Raw genomic sequence first — 21596 nt, 5'->3', positions numbered from 1 at the left:
GCCTTTGAGAGAAAAATTCCTAGTGAGGAGAAAAGCCCTAACCACCCAAAGCCAGAGTAAATTGGGCATCACTTAAGTCTTCGTGTCTGTGTGATCTGAAGACTTATTACACTTGAGGACTGTGAATCCTCCAGACGGTTAGGCGTCGCGTTCAGAGCATCCAAGAGACATTGTGGATTGCCAGTGAACGAAGTCTGTGAAGGTTTGGGAGTCTACCTTGAAGACTTACCAGAGTGATTGGGCGAGGACTAAGTGACCTTAGCTCAAGGAGAATACGGTGAGGACTTGGTGTCCTGAACTGTGTGTTCAGGACTGGGTGTCCGGGACTGTGTGTCCTAAGGTTTAAATACCTAGCCGCTCCAACCAGACGTACAGTTGTCATAGCAACTGGAACTGGTCCAACATATCATTGTCTTCAACGAGTCACTGGTTTTATCTTCACTTCCTTTTCTTACTGTTACTCATTGTGAAGCCATTGCATGCTTGCTTTATCTTTTGTCTTCACAACGTGAATGTATGATCTGTTTGGCTTCATAACTTCTTCTTACCTGATCCTTATTACACTGAAGCTGTTTGTCATTGTGCTTTCACTCTATTGAATACATGACCATGGCTGGCCTAGTGTAATCTAACTTCCGCTGCATAGTAATAGGCATAATCTTCACTGTTTGTCTTCATAACTCTCACGTTTTGAAGACTTTCATAAAAATCGCCTATTCACCCCCCCTCTAGTCGATATAACGCACTTTCAATTGGTATCAGAGTAAGGTGCTCCCTTGTTCTGTGTGATTCGGTTTAACCACCTGGAGTTTTAGCTATGTCGACTGCAGGGATAATCAAAGTCTCCGCTGCGTGCCCCGTCTTCGATGGAACTGAATATCCCTACTGGAAGAATAAGATGCGCATGCATCTTGAAGCCATTGACGTCGACCTATGGTATGTCGTCGAGAACGGCGTTCCCAAGGCTGGAGAAGGTGTCACTGCTGCTGATGTCAAGAAGTTCACTCAACTGGACTCTACTGCCAAAAATATCATCTGTGGTCATCTGACAAAAGGACAGTATGGCCGTGTGAGTGCTTTGAAGACATCCAAGCTGGTCTGGGACTGGCTCTCCAAGGTCAGTGAAGGTGTCTCAACCCAGAGAGATCAAAGAATCAGTGTTCTTCGCAACCTCTTCAACCGCTTCAAGCGAAATGACAATGAGAATGTCCAGCACACATTTGACCGGCTCACTGACATCACAAATGAGCTTCAAGCCCTCGGCGCCACTGAGATCACCAAACATGAAATCGTCAAGACGCTGCTGAGATCACTTGATAGTTCGTTTGACATCCTGGCCCTGATGATTCAAGAACGTCCTGATTTCAAGACACTCGATCCGTTTGACATACTTGAGAGGCTCAACACACATGAGTTTCAGCTTTCTGAGAAAAGAGATATCTACGGTCCAAACTATGGGCGAACTCGTGCCTTGAAGGCAAAAGTTGTTTCCTCATCTAAAGAAGAATCTGACTGCAGTTCTGATGATCCTGAAGACATTGGAAGAGAACTTGCAATGCTAGTGAAGAAGTTCCAAAAATTCACCAAGAAGAAAGGCTTCAGAAAATCTTCACGATCAAGCTCAAGGAATGATGAAGCTTCTGCTCATGACTACAAGAAAAAACATGTCACAAGTGCAAGAAAACTGGACACTTCATCTCTGAGTGTCCACAATGGGACAATGAGAACAGAAGGAAGAAGAAGAGCAAGGAATATGATTCTGACAACAAGAAGAAGAAGAAATACTCAAAGTCTTCTTCCAAGTCTTCTTCAAAGTCTTCAACACACAAGAAGAGCTCATCTGGCAAGGCACGTGCTTTTGTTGTCAAGGAGATGGATTCAGAGGAGGAGTCCGCATCTGAGGAGGCAGAGGTGGAGTCTGAGGAGGAGTCTGATTCTGGCATTGCGAGTCTGGCTACAGCATACATCGCCAAGTCCATCTTCAACACTGAAGACAATGACTGCATCACCGACACCGACGCAAATGACAAGAACGACTCCACTCCTACCTACTGCTTCATGGCACGCGGTGCCAAGGTAAACACACGCACTACTCGCTATCAAACATCTAGTGACGATGACTCAGACTGTGATTCAAAACCCAGCTACAAAACACTTGCTAAAATTGCAACTGAACAATAGAAAGCTATGGAACATATTCAAAAACTGTTAGACAGAAGCGATGATCTGTTGGGTGCTGAAATGACTGGATCTGAATCCTTAATTGAAGACATAAAAAACCTTCACGTTAAGTATCAGGAACTTGAAGATCGTATTGATACTCTCTCAACAACTCATGAAAAGCTTTCCTATGATTATCTTCAAAGGAAGCAAGAACTTGAGAAATTGAGAGCGGCTCATGAAGATCTTCAAAAGGAAAACGAGTCACTTCGCGCCGAACAGATTAGTCCCGCTCAGGAAGGATTTGAACCACCATGTCTTAAATGCATTGAGCGTGATAATGCTACTTCTGTTGCTGAATGTTCCACTGCTACTGCTGTTTCAATATCTTCAACTGTTGATGTGGTAACTAACCCCTCTGCTGAGGATACCACTGCTATTGCTGATGAGAATGCTAGGTTGAAGACATTGCTTGAAACAGGGATGTACAAAAGCCTTAAAGGACATCGGACATTATGTGATGTCCTCAAGAAGCAGATTCTGAACCGAAACCCTAGGAAAGAGGGTGTTGGGTTTGTGAGGAAAATAAATGCAGATGGCTCTTACTGGAAACCTGAGCAGTACCCCAGAACTACATGGGTTGCTGCAAAGAAACTTTCAGCAGATCCATCCAATTTATCTGGCTTCACTTATGCTAACCCCATTATCATTGATGAATCCTTTGATGCAAACTATAAACTGTTTAAGAATCAGAATGGTGAAGTGTTTGCCAGGTACATTGGTACTAACTGCAGGAATGGACCGCCTATGAAGAAGATCTGGGTTCCCAAAAAGTGTCTGGAAAATCTTCCTGTGAATGTCTTCATGACACCTCACTTGAAGAAGACAAACCTCAGACCAAAGACTTCATACGGTCCAATGGCTTCATACAAATAGAGGACTCACCTGAGTCACACTAACGCAAATGTTTTGCAGGGAAACCATACTCAGGCATATGAATATGAGAGCGGTTCATCGAACCGTCATGTTCATATGACCAAAAATTATTCTGCTTATTCCTATGAGTATTATTGTCCATCTGCTAGACTGTTTGCTAAGGCTTCAAAGCCAAAATTCTCAGATGCTGCACTTAGACTTATTGCTTCTAAGACACCCTTGAAGATGTGGGTGGTTAAGAAAGCTTAACTCTCTCTTGCAGGGAAAGGTCTCCAGCAGAAAAACAAAATCTTCTGACGCTATTGCTGGGGACCTTAAAAATCTTGTAGGGCGCAAGATAAAATGCCCGAATGGCATCATTATGTACCTCGTTCCTGAATCGCATGCTACTCTCCCTATTAGTCCTAATCTGGATCTAAGTTTTCATAACCCACTGGTTCGTCAAATGTTTTTGCTTCACAATTCTCTTCGTGAAGCCTATCCCCCTAACTGCACTGTAGGGTACGACACCAGTGACTTCAAAGTCTTCAGAATGGATTATTGACAGTGGGTGTACAAATCACATGACTGGCAAAAGAAGCCATCTTATGGACTCAACCTTACGTCCATCCGACAAGAGCCACATCACATTTGCTGACACTGGTAAAAGTAAGGTATTGGGTCTAGGTAGAGTTGCAATCTCAAAGGATCAACACATGGATAAAGTCATGCTTGTTGAATCCCTTGGCTTCAACTTAATGTCTGTCTCAATGCTTTGCGATTTAAACATGATTGTAATGTTTGGAAAATATCGTTGCCTAGTACTAATGGAATCTGACAAGTCTCTAGTGTTTGAAGGGTATCGAAAAGATGATTTGTATGTGGTAGATTTCTCAGCAGGACCACAACTTGCAGTATGTCTTCTTGCAAAAGCTTCAGAATGCTGGCTTTGGCATCGGAGGCTTGGGCATGCTGGCATGAGGAACCTCCACACTCTTGCGAAGAAGAAGCATGTCATAGGCATCGAGGGCGTCAAGTTCAAGAAAGATCACTTATGCGATGCCTGTGAAGCAGGGAAGATGACAAGGGCAAAACATCCTTCGAAGACAATCATGACTACTACACAACCCTTCGAACTGCTCCACATGGATCTTTTCGGTCCCACTCACTACTCAACTTTTACTACTACTGCTTGCCTCTATGGCTTCGTCATTGTTGATGATTACTCTAGATATACTTGGGTGCACATAATCCTTTACAAGACTGAAGTGCAGGATGTCTTCAGACGCTTCGCCAATCGAGCTATGAACAATTTTGGCGCTAAGATAAAGCACATCAGAAGTGACAATGGCACTGAATTCAAGAACACTGGCCTTGATACATATCTGGATACCTTGGGCATCACACATGAATTCTCAGCTCCGTACATGCCACAGCAGAATGGCGTCGTCGAACGCAAGAACAGAACACTCATTGAGATGGCCAGAACAATGCTAGATGAATACAAGACTCCAAGAAAATTCTGGACTGAAGCCATTGATACTGCATGCCATACAATCAATCGTGTTTATCTTCACAAGCTTCTGAACAAGACATCTTATGAACTCCTAACTGGCAAGAAGCCAAATGTCAGTTACTTCAGAGTATTTGGAGCAAGGTGCTGGATCAAGGACCCACACCACACCTCAAAGTTTGCACCAAAAGCACATGAGGGCTTTATGCTTGGATATGGAAAGGATTCACACTCCTACAGAGTCTTCAATCTCTTCCATTACAAAGTGGTTGAAACAGTGGATGTGCAGTTTGATGAGACAAATGGTTCGCAAAGAGAGCAACTGCCAAATGTTCTAGATGAAGTTCCAGCTAGTGAATCAATCAAGCTTATGGGAACTGGAGAGATTATACCTTCTGAAGCTCATCCTGAAGAAGAACTTATCATCTCAGCACCTGACCAACATGAAGACATTGCTCAACCTGAAGACATTTCTCCCAACAACAACACAGATCAGCAAGAGCAAAGTCTTCGCCCTATACATCCTCGTGTTGCCAATGAAGTGCAGATTGACAGAATAATTGACAACATCAATGCACCTGGTCCACTCACTCGTTCAAGGGCAACTCAGCTAGCAAATTTCTGTGGGCACTTCGCATTCGTATCAATATCAGAACCCATGAAAGTTGAAGAAGCCTTCATGGAACCTGAATAGATTCAAGCTATGCAAGAAGAGCTTCAACAGTTTGAGCTGAATAATGTATGGGAACTGGTTAAGCGTCCTGATCCACGAAAGCACAACATTATAGGCACTACATGGATATATCGCAACAAACAAGATGAGCATGGTCAAGTTGTCAGAAATAAAGCTCGTCTCGTTGCTCAAGGATATACTCAAGTGGAGGGCATTGACTTCGATGAAACATTTGCTCCTGTGGCTAGGCTTGAAGCCATACGCATACTGCTGGCCTATGCAAATCACCATAACATACTTCTATATCAAATGGATGTGAAAAGTGCCTTTCTCAATGGCAAGATTGAAGAGGAAGTGTATGTTGCACAACCGCCTGGCTTTGAAAATCCAAAACATCCTGACATGGTATACAAGCTCAACAAGGCACTGTATGGCCTCAAACAAGCCCCTAGGGCCTGGTATGACACACTCAAGTACTTCCTGAAGAGCAAAGGCTTCATACCTGGTTCCCTGGATCCCACTCTTTTCACGAAGACATATGATGGTGAACTGTTTGTATGCCAAATATATGTGGATGACATTATCTTCGGCTGCACCAATCAGAAGTACAGTGAAGAGTTTGGATATATGATGCAAGAGCAATATCAGATGTCCATGATGGGGGAGCTGAAATTTTCCCTTGGTCTTCAAATACGACAACAGCGCAATGGCATCTTCATATCTCAAGAGAAGTATCTCAAAGATTGCCTGAAGAAGTTCGGTATGCAAGACTGCAAAGGCTTCACAACACCAATGCCAGCCAAACATCATCTAGGTCCTGACGACAATGGTAAAGAGTTCGATCAAAAGGTATACCGCTCCATGATTGGGTCTTTGCTTTATTTATGTGCATCTAGGCCAGATATCATGCTTAGTGTTTGCATGTGTGCTCGATTTCAAGCGGCACCAAAGGAGTCGCATCACTTAGCTATGAAGCGAATTCTTAGATATTTGGCTCACACCCCAACTCTAGGATTATGGTATCCAAAGGGCTCAGAGTTTGATTTGGTTGGATTTTCGGATGCTGATTATGCTGGTGACAAGGTTGATCGCAAGTCTACATCAGGCACATGTCACTTTCTGGGACGATCACTTGTATGTTGGTCTTCAAAGAAGCAGAACTGTGTATCTCTCTCCACTGCTGAATCTGAATACATTGCTGCTGGATCTTGCTGCGCTCAGCTTCTGTGGATGAAGCAAACACTCAAGGACTATGGCATTCATCTGAAGCAGGTGCCACTATACTGTGACAACGAAAGCGCCATCAAGATTGCCAACAACCCAGTTCAGCACTCGAAGACAAAGCACATTGAAATTCGTCATCACTTTCTCAGAGATCATGTTGTGAAGGAAGACATTGATATCATACACGTCAACACTGAAGAGCAATTGGCAGATATCTTCACCAAGCCCTTGGATGAGAAGAGGTTTTGCAAGTTACGGTGTGAGCTAAATATCTTGGAATCCTCAAATGTCCTGTGATCAGGCACACATCCTAACACTTATGCATATTGATGACTTGGATGTGCAACACACAAAGTAAAGTATATCTTCAATCAATGAAGACATACATTCTAAGTGTGAATACATTAATGTGGAATTTGACTTCGGAGCGCCACGATAATTGTGCACCGTGTCTGGGTCTAATACTTCCTATACGGTGGGTAACGCCACCACCAAACATTCTATTTTGAAGTGTTTCACTCATGGCATTACCTTGCAATATCTTCACATTTGGTTTGGCTTCGAACTCAACATGTCTTCATGATTATCTTCACTATATTGATTATATAGATATATACATAATAGTGTTCTGTCCTCTACAACATTCACTTATAGCTATGTCTTCTTGGTTGAATCTTTTGAACTAAGTGAATGTGATCGGACCCTAATCTCTCTATGCTTTCTATATCAAATTCTATCTCTCCAAGTCATATGCATTCTATTGAAACTGTCGAATGTCTTCACTGTGTCAGCTGAAGATATAAAGACAACCATAAAGTCCGTTTTTAATGCTCATTCCTCCACATAAAATCCGGAGAAGCAGGAACGACCGCCCGACAATTTAGGCGTGCGTGGGACGTGGAACAAACCCCAAACTTCTGCTAACTGGCCACGCGTTCCTCAAATGCGAACCGCCAGGGGCACCTGTGTAATAGCACAGTGCCGCCCTTGAGCCTATAAATTCACACTTACCGCTGTCATTATCTCCTTCTTCCACCCTCGCACGAACCCTAGCGCCACCGCTAGCACTCGACGATGCCGGAGACGAAGCGCTTCGCTGCCGCAACCTCTCCAACGCCGTCCTCACGCCGACCGTGGACATCGTCCTCTCCGCTATCGCCGTAGGTGTTTTCCGTCGCCAAGTTAGGGCACGGAGGACTGAACTGCTCGGCATCAACTCCCTTCCGTCTAGCAGTTCCAGTGTGGTAAATAAAACTTCTTTTTACAGCCCCTTTGATCTCATGGTTCTGTCACTTTCTACCATAAGAAGTTTCTCTTCACACTAGCTAGATATCTCGCTGCATCTCATGACATGCCTAGTATATTCACTTGTGCTTCATAAAGTAGTTAGATTCCTCACTTGTACTGATCTTGGGTTCGTACAAATCTGGAACCAACTTCTTATCTATGAGTGAATGTCTTCGCACGATGAAGTCAATGTCTTCTAAACTGATTAATCTTCAAAACCTTCTGAGAATGCATATGACCTCTTCCCCTTCCCTCGCACCTTAATGCTATCACAGGTACATGTCCGTGGGAGAATCCTTCGGTTCTCATAGTCTGCATTCATTTGCAGAATTCCTACAGCATCACATAAACTCTCCTGAAGCCAGTTCCTGTTGGTCCAAAAAAAGAAAGCCTTTGAAGCCTTTGAAAGTTTTGAAGCCTTTCAAGTTAAAGTTTATGGCTTCAGAAGCAGCAGCAAGGAAGGGGGGCAGACAGAGACGTGAGGGAACTTCCAAAGATCTGCCTGAAGACTTGGCAGAAATGCACAAAACAGATCCAGAAGAGAGCTATGGGCAGCGCAAGACCCGAATCCAATGGATTCGACGCTATTGAGCAGAACAGTGGTTCAAATACCGCTTCGTCACCCAGGAGTATGCTGAAAAGAGTGCTATCAAGAGGCCATGGGGGGATATCTTATACAAGAACCTTGTACCCAGGACCAGATATGAAGCCATTGCTCAAGGCTTCTACCCATGCATGGTCCGAGGACCACAGCCTGATGATGCACATCCGTCGTCACTCCTCTGGTGCCGTGATGACAATCTCTTCAAGCGCAACTTTCAGTTTGCCCAACAGTCAGCGAAGCTAAACAAGAAGAAATTTGGGTTAGACTTCAACCCTGGTCCCTCCGCACCAAGGGCAGATGGCACACGCGACGTGGAACCCAATATCATCGGTCCGTTTGCCAATCTTGAGGGCCTGATCACCCACATCTTAGTCCAAGGGTCTGCTGTGAATGACCCTCCAGCTGACTCTGATTCTGATGAAGCTCCTGCTGTGCCGAAGCCAAAGCAAACGAAGAGATCGAAAGCTTCAAAGCCGGCCCATGCCTCAAAAATCTCAAGGGCAAAGCCATTGAAAACTGCACCTCCTGAAGTCAGTGTGCAGTCTGAAGACGTATCCCGCGTCTCCAAGCCCCTGAAGGAAAAAGGAGCCCCAGCAACAAACAGGCAAAGAGCTCACTGCTGCTGCCATTCTGTGCAGCGAAGCCATTGATCTATCAAGCGATGAAGATCTGGGAGATGACGCTCTAGAGCAGCTTATCAAAAGCAAAGAAGAAGCTGAAATCTTCAACAATCTGCCTCTCTTTGATGTCGCCATCATCCACAGCTTCATCGATGAATGGTTTGACTCACCAGACATAAGCTTCAATGATCTACAGCTACCTGTTGGACTCAGCGTCGCCTTCCAAGGCGCAATTGCTTCAGAACTGGCCATTGCTCAGCGCATTGTTGAGCTGAAGCAGAAAATTGATCACGAAAAGGCTCAGTTCAAGAAGCACATGGCCAGCCTCAGCGTGCAGGAAGTGAGGAGCTTCAAAATCATGCTGCATGAGCTCAAAGAAAACTTTCTGAAGAAGCGTGCTGAAGCTCAGGGCTCGCATGAAAGGATGAAGTCTTTGGCAGAAAAATGTGTTCAAGCCTACAACGAGGCTGAAAAGCGCAAGGCACTTGGGCGTCCTGGCATCGACCCCAAGATGGCCGCAAAGAAGAAGAAGGAGCCTGCTGTGAATGAACTAGAGGCACCTCGGCAAGAAGCGGTTCAAATTGTCTTCCCCACTGCAACGACTGGCTCGAAGCCAAAGAGCCGGTCAACAGCTTCAGAGCTAAAGAAGACAAGAACTGCAGAGGCTGAAGCCAGAAAAAGGAAGAGCTCTGAAGCCTCTCCTACTGCCCCCAGCAAAAAGAAGCGCAAGACCAAGAAATCTAGGGCTGCTCCCACAGAGCCCTTGATGGTTGAACCCCTTTCTGTCATTCACCCCAATGCAGAAAGACGACTGACAGTTCATGAGCCTGCTCCCACAGAGGCTCCTGAAGCTGAAGATATTCCAGCAGCCGACCCCACAGCTGCTGAAGACATTGGTCACCAAGACAATGTACAAGATGATGCAGCCCTTCCTCCGCTTGAAACAAGCGAACTCATCAGTATTGGTCGTCCTCTGACGCCAATGGCACAAGATGAGTCATGGGCGGATCGCCCTCAGGAGGAAGAAGACATTGAGGCCCAGCTCACTCCAACCCCACAAGCGTCGTCTGTGTTTCGTAGGCTTCACAAAGGTCCAAGGCCTCAAGTCCATACTGCAGAAATTCCGGCTGCATCAGCCAAAGACAATGTAGAAGCACCACCAGAACCCACTTCCCCGCTCCATCAAGATGCAGTTCTCCGGGAGAACGTGCCTGAAGTTGTCCCTCCAACTACACAAGCGGAAGAAAATGTTGTGGCTGCCACCACAAACACTGAAGCCAATGTGGAGCCCGCCCCACCAAATGCTTCAGCGGACAGCGAAGCTACTGAGCCAGACGCTTCTGTTCCTGAGTCTGCTGCAGGTCCACAGTTTGATTATCACATTGAGCACAGGCCTCATGTCCAGAAGCCAGTCCCAAGGCTTCCAAGGTTCCCAGGTCCTGCATCAGCACCTGGCTCCTTTGATATTAACAGCTTCAAGGCAGACAATACATTTTTCAATAGCTCCAAGAACCCCTATTCAAGGGAAAGGATTGTATCAGATAGGTTCTGGAGCTATTCTCAGCGCAGCTATTATTCATGCATCTTATACAACCAAGGTCGCATCTTCCCGCACAAGCGCCTTGAGGTTGAAGCCATTGCTGGTCTGCCATGTCTTGAGGAAGCTTTGGATTGCTTCAAGCAAGTGGGTCTGCTGCCGTTTGTGACTGATGAAGAGCACTGGAATGAAGAGCTTCTGCTTCAGTTCTATGTCACCCTTCATATAAAAGGATACAACAGAGATCCGAAGACTTGGATCCTGGAGTGGATGACTGGCAACGTCCATCATGAAGCCAATGCATTTGATATCATTGAGCTCACCGGCCTGCCCACTCCAGGCGAATTCTTTGAGGAAGGCTGTCAACTACATTCTGAAGCTATTGAGAGCATATTCCAAAGGCCTGAACCCAATATGAGTCAGATGCTCTCAATGATGAAGCCATTGCCTCATGATGCACCTTATCCTACTGAGTTCTTCGTTGAAGACCTAGAGTACCTGCCCAGGACCATATATCACATCATCCGGCGGACTCTCTGGCCCATTAAGGGGCACTCTCCAAATGCAAAGATTGAAGGTGCAATGAAGACTCTCATATTCTATATCCTGCATGGCAAATGCTTCAACACACAGGATCTCCTCATACGCCAACTTGCAGCGTCACGCTCGGAATTATTTGGTTTGAAGTTCTATGCTCCTTGGGTGATGAGGCTAATCAAACTGCACTCTGCGATCCCGTATCAGCCCTCAGCCCGAAACCATCGGATCTTCCTGCCAGATGTGGATACCTCTAATGAAGCCATATATCCCGAACCTGCCAAGCAACCAATAAGTCTTCAGAATGCAGAACACCAGAGCTTCACGCAGAACGTTGAAGGTGTTGAAGCCATATCCAGGGTATATCCGTTGGCTGGCACTACACGTGCACCAGCATCTACTGAAGCCACAGACAGCACCAATGCTCCAAGACCCAAGAAGCGTGCTCGTGTCCTCACTGACCGAGAGCTTCTTGTGGCCCTTCACCAAAAGCAGGATAGGCATCACGACTGGCTAAAACGTCAGATGAAGAGCCTCTTGGTGGATGTCAATCGTCTTCGAAACCTTGCCACCAAGAATGCCTTCGTTACCCACGAAACCTGTCGTCGTACATGGAAAGGGCTCTCAATGATATGTACCGAAGCTGAAGTTGAAAAGGATGGCTTCACAGAGCATTTCAAGTTTGACACCACACCTCCTAGAAGGACTGTGATGCGCAACACACCATCACTTGAAGACTCTGAGTTTTCTTCATCTGCTGCCACAGTTACTACAAGGATCATTGATGAAGAAGATGATGCTACTTCACCACCACCTGCTTCAGCACCTCCAAGTTCTGCACCGCCAAACAACTCCACCGACCCTGCTGCGCCTGGGAACGCGTAGAAAACTCTATGTCTTCAAACCTTTTTGGTCATTACTGACAAAAGGGGGAGAAGCATATGATGTTTATAGTCTTCAAGTGGGTCAATATGGGCGGGTGCCTTATGTTTTGTTATATTTTGCCTCGTGTTTACAACTCTTGCTTTTGCTTTATTTGGTTCTTTGAGTTGTAAACACTAAAACTCGATGGTCGTCTGCTACTTGTTTGCCACTCTGTTTGCGAAGATAAATTCCGCACTTATCTCATTCTGCAGACGTCCATTTTCCATTATGCATGTCATTATCTTCATATACTTTCACATGCATAGTGGATTGTCATCATAAGCTGAAGTGGATCTCCACAAGTACAACCTGCCATGTGCATTTGCATTCCAAAAGCAAATTAACTTATATGCACATCTTCAGGGGGAGCCCTTGCAACTTATGAAGACAATTCCCTATCCTTTACAAACTTCACACTTTATATTCCCCGTTGAAAACTTCAACTAGTTTGTCATCAATCACCAAAAAGGGGGAGATTGTAAGTGCATCTAGTGCCACCCCTAGTTGGTTTTGGAGTATTGACGACAAACCTAGTTGAGGGACCAATGTGTTTGTGAGAATTGCAGGAAAACACAGGTAGAAGTCCCTCATTGATTTGGTTTTACTACTAGAGATGACCCCTAAAAATGTATGAAGACATTGAAGACAAAGGTGGTATATGAAGATATTCACATTGAAGACTATGACAGAAGAAGACACGTTATGAAGCCTATGGAGCTCGAAGACTTAGATCTTTCGTAGTTCTTTTTATTTTGTGTTGAGTCATAGGAACCACCGTACTGTTAAGTGGGGTCCAGGAGAACCAGTCAGAATGACTGAAGTGATGCCTAAGTCAAAAACCTATGTCTTCGAGTGAAGACAATGAGAGCGAATCTTGTCCAGAGCCGGACAAGCCAGCTTTGCTTGTAGCCCAAGTAAAGTTGCCATGAGAGTTCGAAATGTGACTGTTGAGACACGTGTCAGTTCCTTAGTGACCCAGGGTCATTTCGGACAAATCAGGTCGGGTTGCCAAGTGGCTATAAATAGCCCACCCCCACAACCATAAATGGTTGGCTGCTCAGATTTCAGTGCACGGCTTTTGTCGTTTGAGAGCAACCCACCTCGAAGCCTTTGAGAGAAAAATTCCTAGTGAGGAGAAAATCCCTAAACACCCAAAGCCAGAGTAAATTGGGCATCACTTAAGTCTTCGTGTCTGTGTGATCTGAAGACTTATTACACTTGAGGACTGTGAATCCTCCAGACGGTTAGGCGTCGCGTTCAGAGCATCCAAGAGACATTGTGGATTGCCAGTGAACGAAGTCTGTGAAGGTTTGGGAGTCTACCTTGAAGACTTACCAGAGTGATTGGGCGAGGACTAAGTGACCTTAGCTCAAGGAGAATACGGTGAGGACTTGGTGTCTTGAACTGTGTGTTCAAGACTGGGTGTCCGGGACTGTGTGTCCTAAGGTTTAAATACCTAGCTGCTCCAACCAGACGTACAGTTGTCACAGCAACTGGAACTTGTCCAACATATCATTGTCTTCAACGAGTCACTGGTTTTATCTTCACTTCCTTTTCTTACTGTTACTCATTGTGAAGCCATTGCATGCTTGCTTTATCTTTTGTCTTCACAACGTGAATGTATGATCTGTTTGGCTTCATAACTTCTTCCTACCTGATCCTTATTACACTGAAGCTGTTTGTCATTGTGCTTTCACTCTATTGAATACATGACCATGGCTGGCCTAGTGTAATCTAACTTCCGCTGCATAGTAATAGGCATAATCTTCACTGTTTGTCTTCATAACTCTCACGTTTTGAAGACTTCCATAAAAATCGCCTATTCACCCCCCCTCTAGTCGATATAACACACTTTCAGTTACTATCCTTTTACCACACTTGTGCTTCAGAGTAGCATAATGTTCTTCATATAGAGAGTCTCTTGAGTTATCACTTTCATATCTAGTGGGAAATTTCATTATAGAACTTGGCTTGTATATTCCAACGATGGGCTTCCTCAAATGCCCTAGGTCTTCATGAGCAAGCAAGTTGGATGCACACCCACTTAGTTTTTAGTCTGAGCTTTCATACACTTATAGCTCTTAGTGCATCCATTGCATGGCAATCCCTACTCACTCACATTGATATCTATTGATGGGCATCTGCATAGCCTGTTGATATGCCTAGTTGATGTGAGACTATCTTCTCCTTTTTGTCTTCTCCACAACCACCATTCTATTCCACCTATAGTGCTATGTCCATGGCTCACGCTCATGTATTGCGTGAAAGTTGAAAAGGTTTGAGAATGTCAAAAGTATGAAACAATTGCTTGGCTTGTCATCGGGGTTGTGCATGATGTGAATATTTTGTGTGGTGAAGATGGAGCATAGCCAGACTATATGATTTTGTAGGGATAACTTTCTTTGGCCATGTTATTTTGAAAAGACATGATTGCTTTATTAGTAGGCTTGAAGTATTATTGTTTTTATGTCAAATGATAGACTATTGCTTTGAATCACTTGTGTCTTAATATTCATGCCATGATTAGATTATGTGATCAAGATTATGCTAGGTAGCATTCCACATCAAAAATTATCTTTTTTATCATTTACCTACTCGAGGACGAGTAGGAATTAAGCTTGGGGATGTTGATACGTCTCCGCCGTATCTATAATTTTTGATTGTTCCATGCCAATATTATACAACTTTCATATACTTTTGGCAACTTTTTATATTATTTTTGGGAGTAACATATTGATCCAGTGCCCAGTGCCAGTTCCTGTTTGTTGCATATTTTTGTTTCGCAGAATATCCATTTCAAACGGAATCCAAACGGGATAAAAACAGACGGAGAATATTTTTGGAATATTTGGAAAATTCCGGAAGAAGAATCAACGCGAGACGGTGCCCGAGGTGGCCATGAGGCAAGGGGCGCGCCTACCTCCTGGGCGCGCCTACCCCACTCGTGGGCCCCCTGTAAGGCAGTTGCTGCTCAACTTCGGACGCAAGAAAGCTAATTTTTGGTAAAAAAAATCATGGCGAAGATTTCAGGCCAATCGGAGTTACGGATCTCCATATATACACGAGACGGTGAAAGGGCAGATACAGAGAACGCAGAAACAGAGAGAGACAGAGAGACAGATCCAATCTCGGAGGGGCTCTCGCCCCTCCCGGGCCATGGAGACCAAGGACCAGAGGGGAAACCCTTCTCCCATCTAGGGAGGAGGTCAAGGAAGAAGAAGAATAAGAAGAAGAAGGGGGGCTCTCCCCCTCGCTTCCGGTGGCGTCGGAGTGCCACCGGGGGCCATCGTCATCACCACAATCTTCACCAACAACTTCACCGCCATCAACACCAACTCTTCCCCCCTCTATGCAGCGGTGTAACCTCTCTCTTACCTGCTATAATTTCTACTTAAACATGGTGCTCAACGCTATATATTATTTCCCAATGATGTATGGCTATTCTATGATGTTTGAGTGGATCCGTTTTGTCCTATGGGTTAATTGATGATCGTGATTGGTTTGAGTTGCATGTTTTATTATTGGTGCTGTCCTATGGTGCTCTCCGTGTCGCGCAAGCGTGAGGGATCCCCGCTATAGGGTTAGCAATATGTTCATGATTTGCTTATGGTGGGTGGCATGAGTGACAGAAGCACAGACCCGAGTAAGTAGGTTGTTTGCGTATGGGATAAAGGGGACTTGATACTTTAATGCTATGGTTGGGTTTTACCTTAATGAATCTTTAGTAGTTGCGGATGCTTGCAAGAGTTCCAATCATAAGTGCATATCATCCAATAAGAGAAAGTATGTTAGCTTATGCCTCTCCCTCATATAAAATTGCAATAGTGATTACCGGTCTAGTTATCGATTGCCTAGGGACAAATAACTTTCTCGTAACAAAAAGCTCTTTACTAAAACTAATTTAGTTGTGTCTTTATATAAACAGCCCGTACTTTTTATTTACGCTCCTTATTATCTTGCAAACCTATCCAAAAACACCTACAAAGTACTTCTAGTTTCATACTTGTTCTAGGTAAAGCGAATGTTAAGCGTGCGTAGAGTTGTATCGGTGGTCGATAGAACTTGAGGGAATACTTGTTCTACCTTTAGCTCCTCATTGGGTTCGACACTCTTACTTATCAAAAGAGGCTACAATTGACCCCCTATACTTGTGGGTTATCAATATTCTACGAAGATCTTTATTAGTTAAACCGCATAACAACATATGTTGTTCCCTTTGGCATCGGTATGTTACTTGCCCGAGATTCGATCGTTGGTATCATCATACCTAGTTCAATCTCGTTACCGACAAGTCTCTTTACTCGCACCGTAGTGCATCATCCCTCAACTAACTCATTAGTCACATTGCTTGCAAGGCTTATAGTGATGTGCATTACCGAGAGGGCCCAGAGATACCTCTCCGATACTCGGAGTGACAAATCCTAATCTCGATCTATGCCAACCCAACAAACACCTTCGGAGATACCTGTAGAGCATCTTTATAATCACCCAGTTACGTTGTGACGTTTGATAGCACACAAGGTGTTCCTCAGGTATTCAGAAGTTGCATAATCTCATATTCATAGGAACATGTATAAGTCATGGTGAAAGCAATAGCAATAAAACTTAATGATCATAATGCTAAGCTAACGGATGGGTCTTGTCCATCACATCATTCTCCAATGATGTGATCCTATTCATCAAATGACAACACATGTCCATGGTCAAGAAACTTAACCATCTTTGATTAACGATCTAGTCAAGTAGAGGCATACTAGGGACACTCTGTTTTGTCTATGTATTCACACATGTACCAAGTTTCCGGTTAATACAATTCTAGCATGAATAGTAAACATTTATTATGATATAAGGAAATATAAATAACAATTTTATTATTGCCTCCATGGCATATTTCTTTCAGTCTCCCACTTGCACTAGAGTCAATAATCTAGTTCACATCACCATGTGATTTAACACCAATAGTTCACATCTTTATGTGATTAACACCCATTGTTCACATCACCATGTGACCAACACTCAAAGGATTACTAGAGTCAATAATCTAGTTCACATCGCTATGTGATTAACACCAAAGAGTAATAAGGTATGATCATGTTTTACTTGTGAGAGAAATTTTAGTCTATGGGTCCGCAACATTCAGATCTGTATGTATTCTGCAAATTTCTATGTCTACAGTGCGCTACATGGAGCTACTCTAGCTAATTGCTCCCACTTTCAATATGTATCTAGATTGAGACTTAGAGTCATCCAGATCGGTGTCAAAGCTTGCATCGACGTAACTCTTTATGACGAACTCTTTGTCACCTCCATAACCGAGAAACATTTCCTTAGTCCTCTTTAGGTACCTAAGGATAATTTTGACCGTTGTCCAGTGATCTACTCCTGGATCACTATTGTATCCCCTTGCCAAACTCATGGCAAGGTACACAATAGGTCTAGTATACAGCATGGCATACTTTATAGAACCTATGGCTGAGGAATAGGGAATGACTTTCATTCTCTCTCTATCTTCTGCCGTGGTCGGGTTTTGAGTCTTACTCAACTTCATACCTTACAATTCAGGCAAGAACTCCTTCTTTGACTGATCCATTTTGAAATCCTTTCAAAATCTTATGAAGGTATGTACTCGTCGAAATTCTTATCAAGCGTCTTGATCTATCTCTATAGATCTTGATGCCCAATATGTAAGCAGCTTCATCGAGGTCTTTCTTTTGAAAAACTCCTTTCAAATACTCCTTTATGCTTTCCAGAAAATTCTACATCATTTTTGATCAATAATATGTCATTCACATATACTTATTAGAAAGGTCGTAGTGCTCCCACTCACTTTCGTGTAAATACAAGCTTCACCGCAAGTCTGTATAAAACTATATACTTTGATCAACTCATCAAAGTGTATATTCCAGCTCCAAGATGCTTGCACTAGTCCATAGATGGATCACTGGAGCTTGCACATTTTGTTAGCACCTTTAGGATTGACAAAACCTTCTGGTTGCATCATATACAACTCTTCTTTAATAAATCCATTAAGGAATGTAATTTTGATATCCATTTGCCAGATTTCATAAATGCGGCAATTGCTAACATGATTCGGACAGACTTAAGCATCGATACAAGTGAGAAAATGTCATCGTAGTCAACACCTTGAACTTGTCGAAAACCTTTTGCGACAATTCGAGTTTTGTAGATAGTAACACTACCATCAGCGTCCGTCTTCCTCTTGAAGATCCATTTATTCTCAATGGCTTGCCGATCATCGGGCAAGTCCACCAAAGTCCACACTTTGTTCTCATACATGGATCCCATCTCAGATTTCATGGCCTTAAGCCATTTTGCGGAATCTGGGCTCATCATTGCTTCCTCATAGTTCGTAGATTCGTCATGGTCTACTAACATGACTTCCAGAATAGGATTACCGTACCACTCTGGTGCGGAACGTACTCTGGTTGACCTACGAGGTTCGGTAGTAACTTGATCTGAAGTTTCATGATCATCATCATTAACTTCCTCACTAATTGGTGTAGGCATCACTGGAACTGATTTCTATGATGAACTACTTTTTAATTCGGGAGAAGGTACAATTACCTCATCAAGTTATACTTTCCTCCCACTCACTTCTTTCGAGAGAAACTCCTTCTCTAGAAAGGATCCATTCTTAGGAACGGATATCTTGCCTTCGGATCTGTGATAGAAGGTGTACCCAACAGTCTCCTTTGGGTATCCTATGAAGACACATTTCTCCAATTTGGGTTCGATCTTATCTGGTTGAAACTTTTTCACATAAGCATCGCAGCCCCAAACTTTAAGAAACGACAGCTTAGGTTTCTTGCTAAACCACAGTTCATACGGTGTCATCTCAATGGATTTAGATGGTGCCCTATTTAACGTGAATGCAGCTGTCTCTAGTGCATAACCCCAAAACAATAGTGGTAAATCAGTAAGAGACATCATAGATCGCACCATATCTAATAAAGTGCGGTTACGATGTTCGGACACACCAATACACTATGGTGTTCCAGGTGACGTGAGTTGTGAAACAATTCCATGTTGTTTAAATGAAGGCCAAACTCGTAACTCAAATATTCGCCTTCGCGATCAGATCGTAGAAACTTTATTTTCTTGTTACAATGATTCTCCACTTCACTCTGAAATTCTTTGAACTTTTCAAATGTTTCAGACTTGTGTTTCATTAAGTAGATATACCCATATCTGCTCAAATCATCTGTGAGGGTTAGAAAATAATGATACCCGCCGCAAGCCTCAATACTCATCGGACCGCATACATCGGTATATATTATTTCCAATAAGTCAATAGCTCGCTCCATTGTTCCGGAGAACCGATATTTAGTCATCTTGCCCATAAGGCATGGTTCGCAAGCATCAAATGATTCATAATCAAGTGATTCCAAAAGTCCATCTGCATGGAGTTTCTTCATGCGCTTTACACCAATATGACCTAGACAACAGTGCCACAAATATGTTGCACTATCATTATCAACTTTGCATCTTTTGGCATCAATATTATGAATATGTGCATCACCACGATCGAGATTCAGTAAACCATTTACATTGGGTGTATGACCATAGAAGGTTTTATTCATGTAAACAGAACAACAATTATTCTCTGACTTAAATGAGTAACCGTATTACAATAAACATGATCAAATCATATTCATGCTCAACACAAACGCCAAATAACATTTATTTACGTTCAACACTAATACCGAAAGTATAGGGAGTGTGCGATGATGATCATATCAATCTTGGAATCACTTCCAACACACATCGTCACCGCGCGTTAACTAGTCTCTGTTCATTTTGCAACTACTATTTCAAGTTATTAATCATAGCAACTGAACCGATATCAAATACCCTGGGGTTACTATGAATACTAGTAAATTACACATCAATAACATGTATATAAAATATACCTTTGTTCACTTTTCCATCCTTCTTATCCGCCAATTATTTGGGGTATTTCTGCTTCCAGTGACCATTCCCTTTGCAGTAGAAGCACTCAGTTTCAGGCTTAGGTTTAGCTTTGGGCTTCTTCATGGGAGTGACAACTTGCTTGTCATTCTTCTTGAAGTTCCCTTTTGTTTCCTTTGCCCTTTTCTTGAAACTAGTGGTCTTGTTAACCATCAACAATTGATGCTCTTTCTTGATTTCTACCTTCGCCGATTTCAGTATCGCGAAGAGCTCGGGAATCGTTTTCGTCATCCTTGCATACTATAGTTCATCACAAAGTTCCAGTAACTTGGTGATAGTGACTAGAGAACTCTATCAATCACTATATTATCTCGAAGATTAACTCCCACTTGACTCAAGCGATTGTAGTACTCAGACATCCTGAGCACATGCTCATTGGTTGAGCTATTCTCCTCCATCTTGTAGGCAAAGTATTTGTCAAAGGTCTCATACCTCTCGACACGGGCATGATACTGAATTACTAATTTCATCTCTTGGAACATCTCATATGCTCCGTGGTGTTCAAAACGTTTTTGAAGTTCCGGTTCTAAGCCGTAAAGCATGGTGCACTAAACTATCAAGTAGTCATCATACCGAGCTTTGTCAAACGTTCATAACGTCTGCATCTGCTCCTACAATAGGTATGTCACCTAGTGGTGCATCAAGGACATAATTCTTCTGTGCAGCAATGAGGATAATCCTTAGATCACGGACCAAGTCTGCATCATTGCTACTATCATCTTTCAACTTATTTTTCTCTAGGAACATATCAAAAATAAATGGGGAGCTACATCACGAGCTATTGATCTACAACATAAATTTTCAAATACCATCAAGACTAAGTTCATGATAAATTAAAGTTCAATTAATCATATTACTTAAGAACTCCCACTTAGATAGACATCCCTCTAGTCATCTAAATGATCACGTGATCCATATCAACTAAACCATGTCCGATCATCACATGAGATGGAGTAGTTTTCAATGGTGAACATCTCTATGTTGATCATATCTACTATATGATTCACGCTCGACCTTCCGGTCTCAGTGTTCCGAGGCCATATCTGCATATGCTAGGCTCGTCCAGTTTAACCCGAGTATTCTGCACGTGCAAAACTGGCTTGCATCCGTTGTATTTGAATGTAGAGCTTATCACACCCGATCATCACATGGTGTCTTGGCACGACGAACTATCACAACGGTGCATACTCAGGGAGAACACTTATACCTTGAAATTTAGTGAGGGATCATCTTATAATGCTACCGCCGTACTAAGAAAAATAAGATGCATATAAAAGATAAACATCACATGTAATCAAAATATGTGACATGATATGGCCATCATCATCTTGTGCCTTTGATCTCCATCTCCAAAGCACTGTCATGATCTCCATCGTCACCGGCTTGACACCTTGATCTCCATCGTAGCATCGTTGTCGTCTCGCCAACTATTGCTTCCACGACTATCGCTACCGCTTAGTGATAAAGTAAAGCAATTACATGACGATTGCATTTCATACAATAAAGAAGACGACCATATGGCTCCTGCCGATTGCCGATAACTTTATAAAAACTGATCATCTCATACAACAACTTATATCTCATCACGTCTTGACCATATCACATCACAACAT

The sequence above is a fragment of the Triticum aestivum genome, chromosome 2A, assembly GCF_018294505.1.
Source record: "Triticum aestivum cultivar Chinese Spring chromosome 2A, IWGSC CS RefSeq v2.1, whole genome shotgun sequence".
NCBI lineage: Eukaryota > Viridiplantae > Streptophyta > Magnoliopsida > Poales > Poaceae > Triticum > Triticum aestivum.
The sequence above is the reverse complement of the archived record's forward strand: the minus strand, read 5'-3'. Positions refer to the sequence as shown.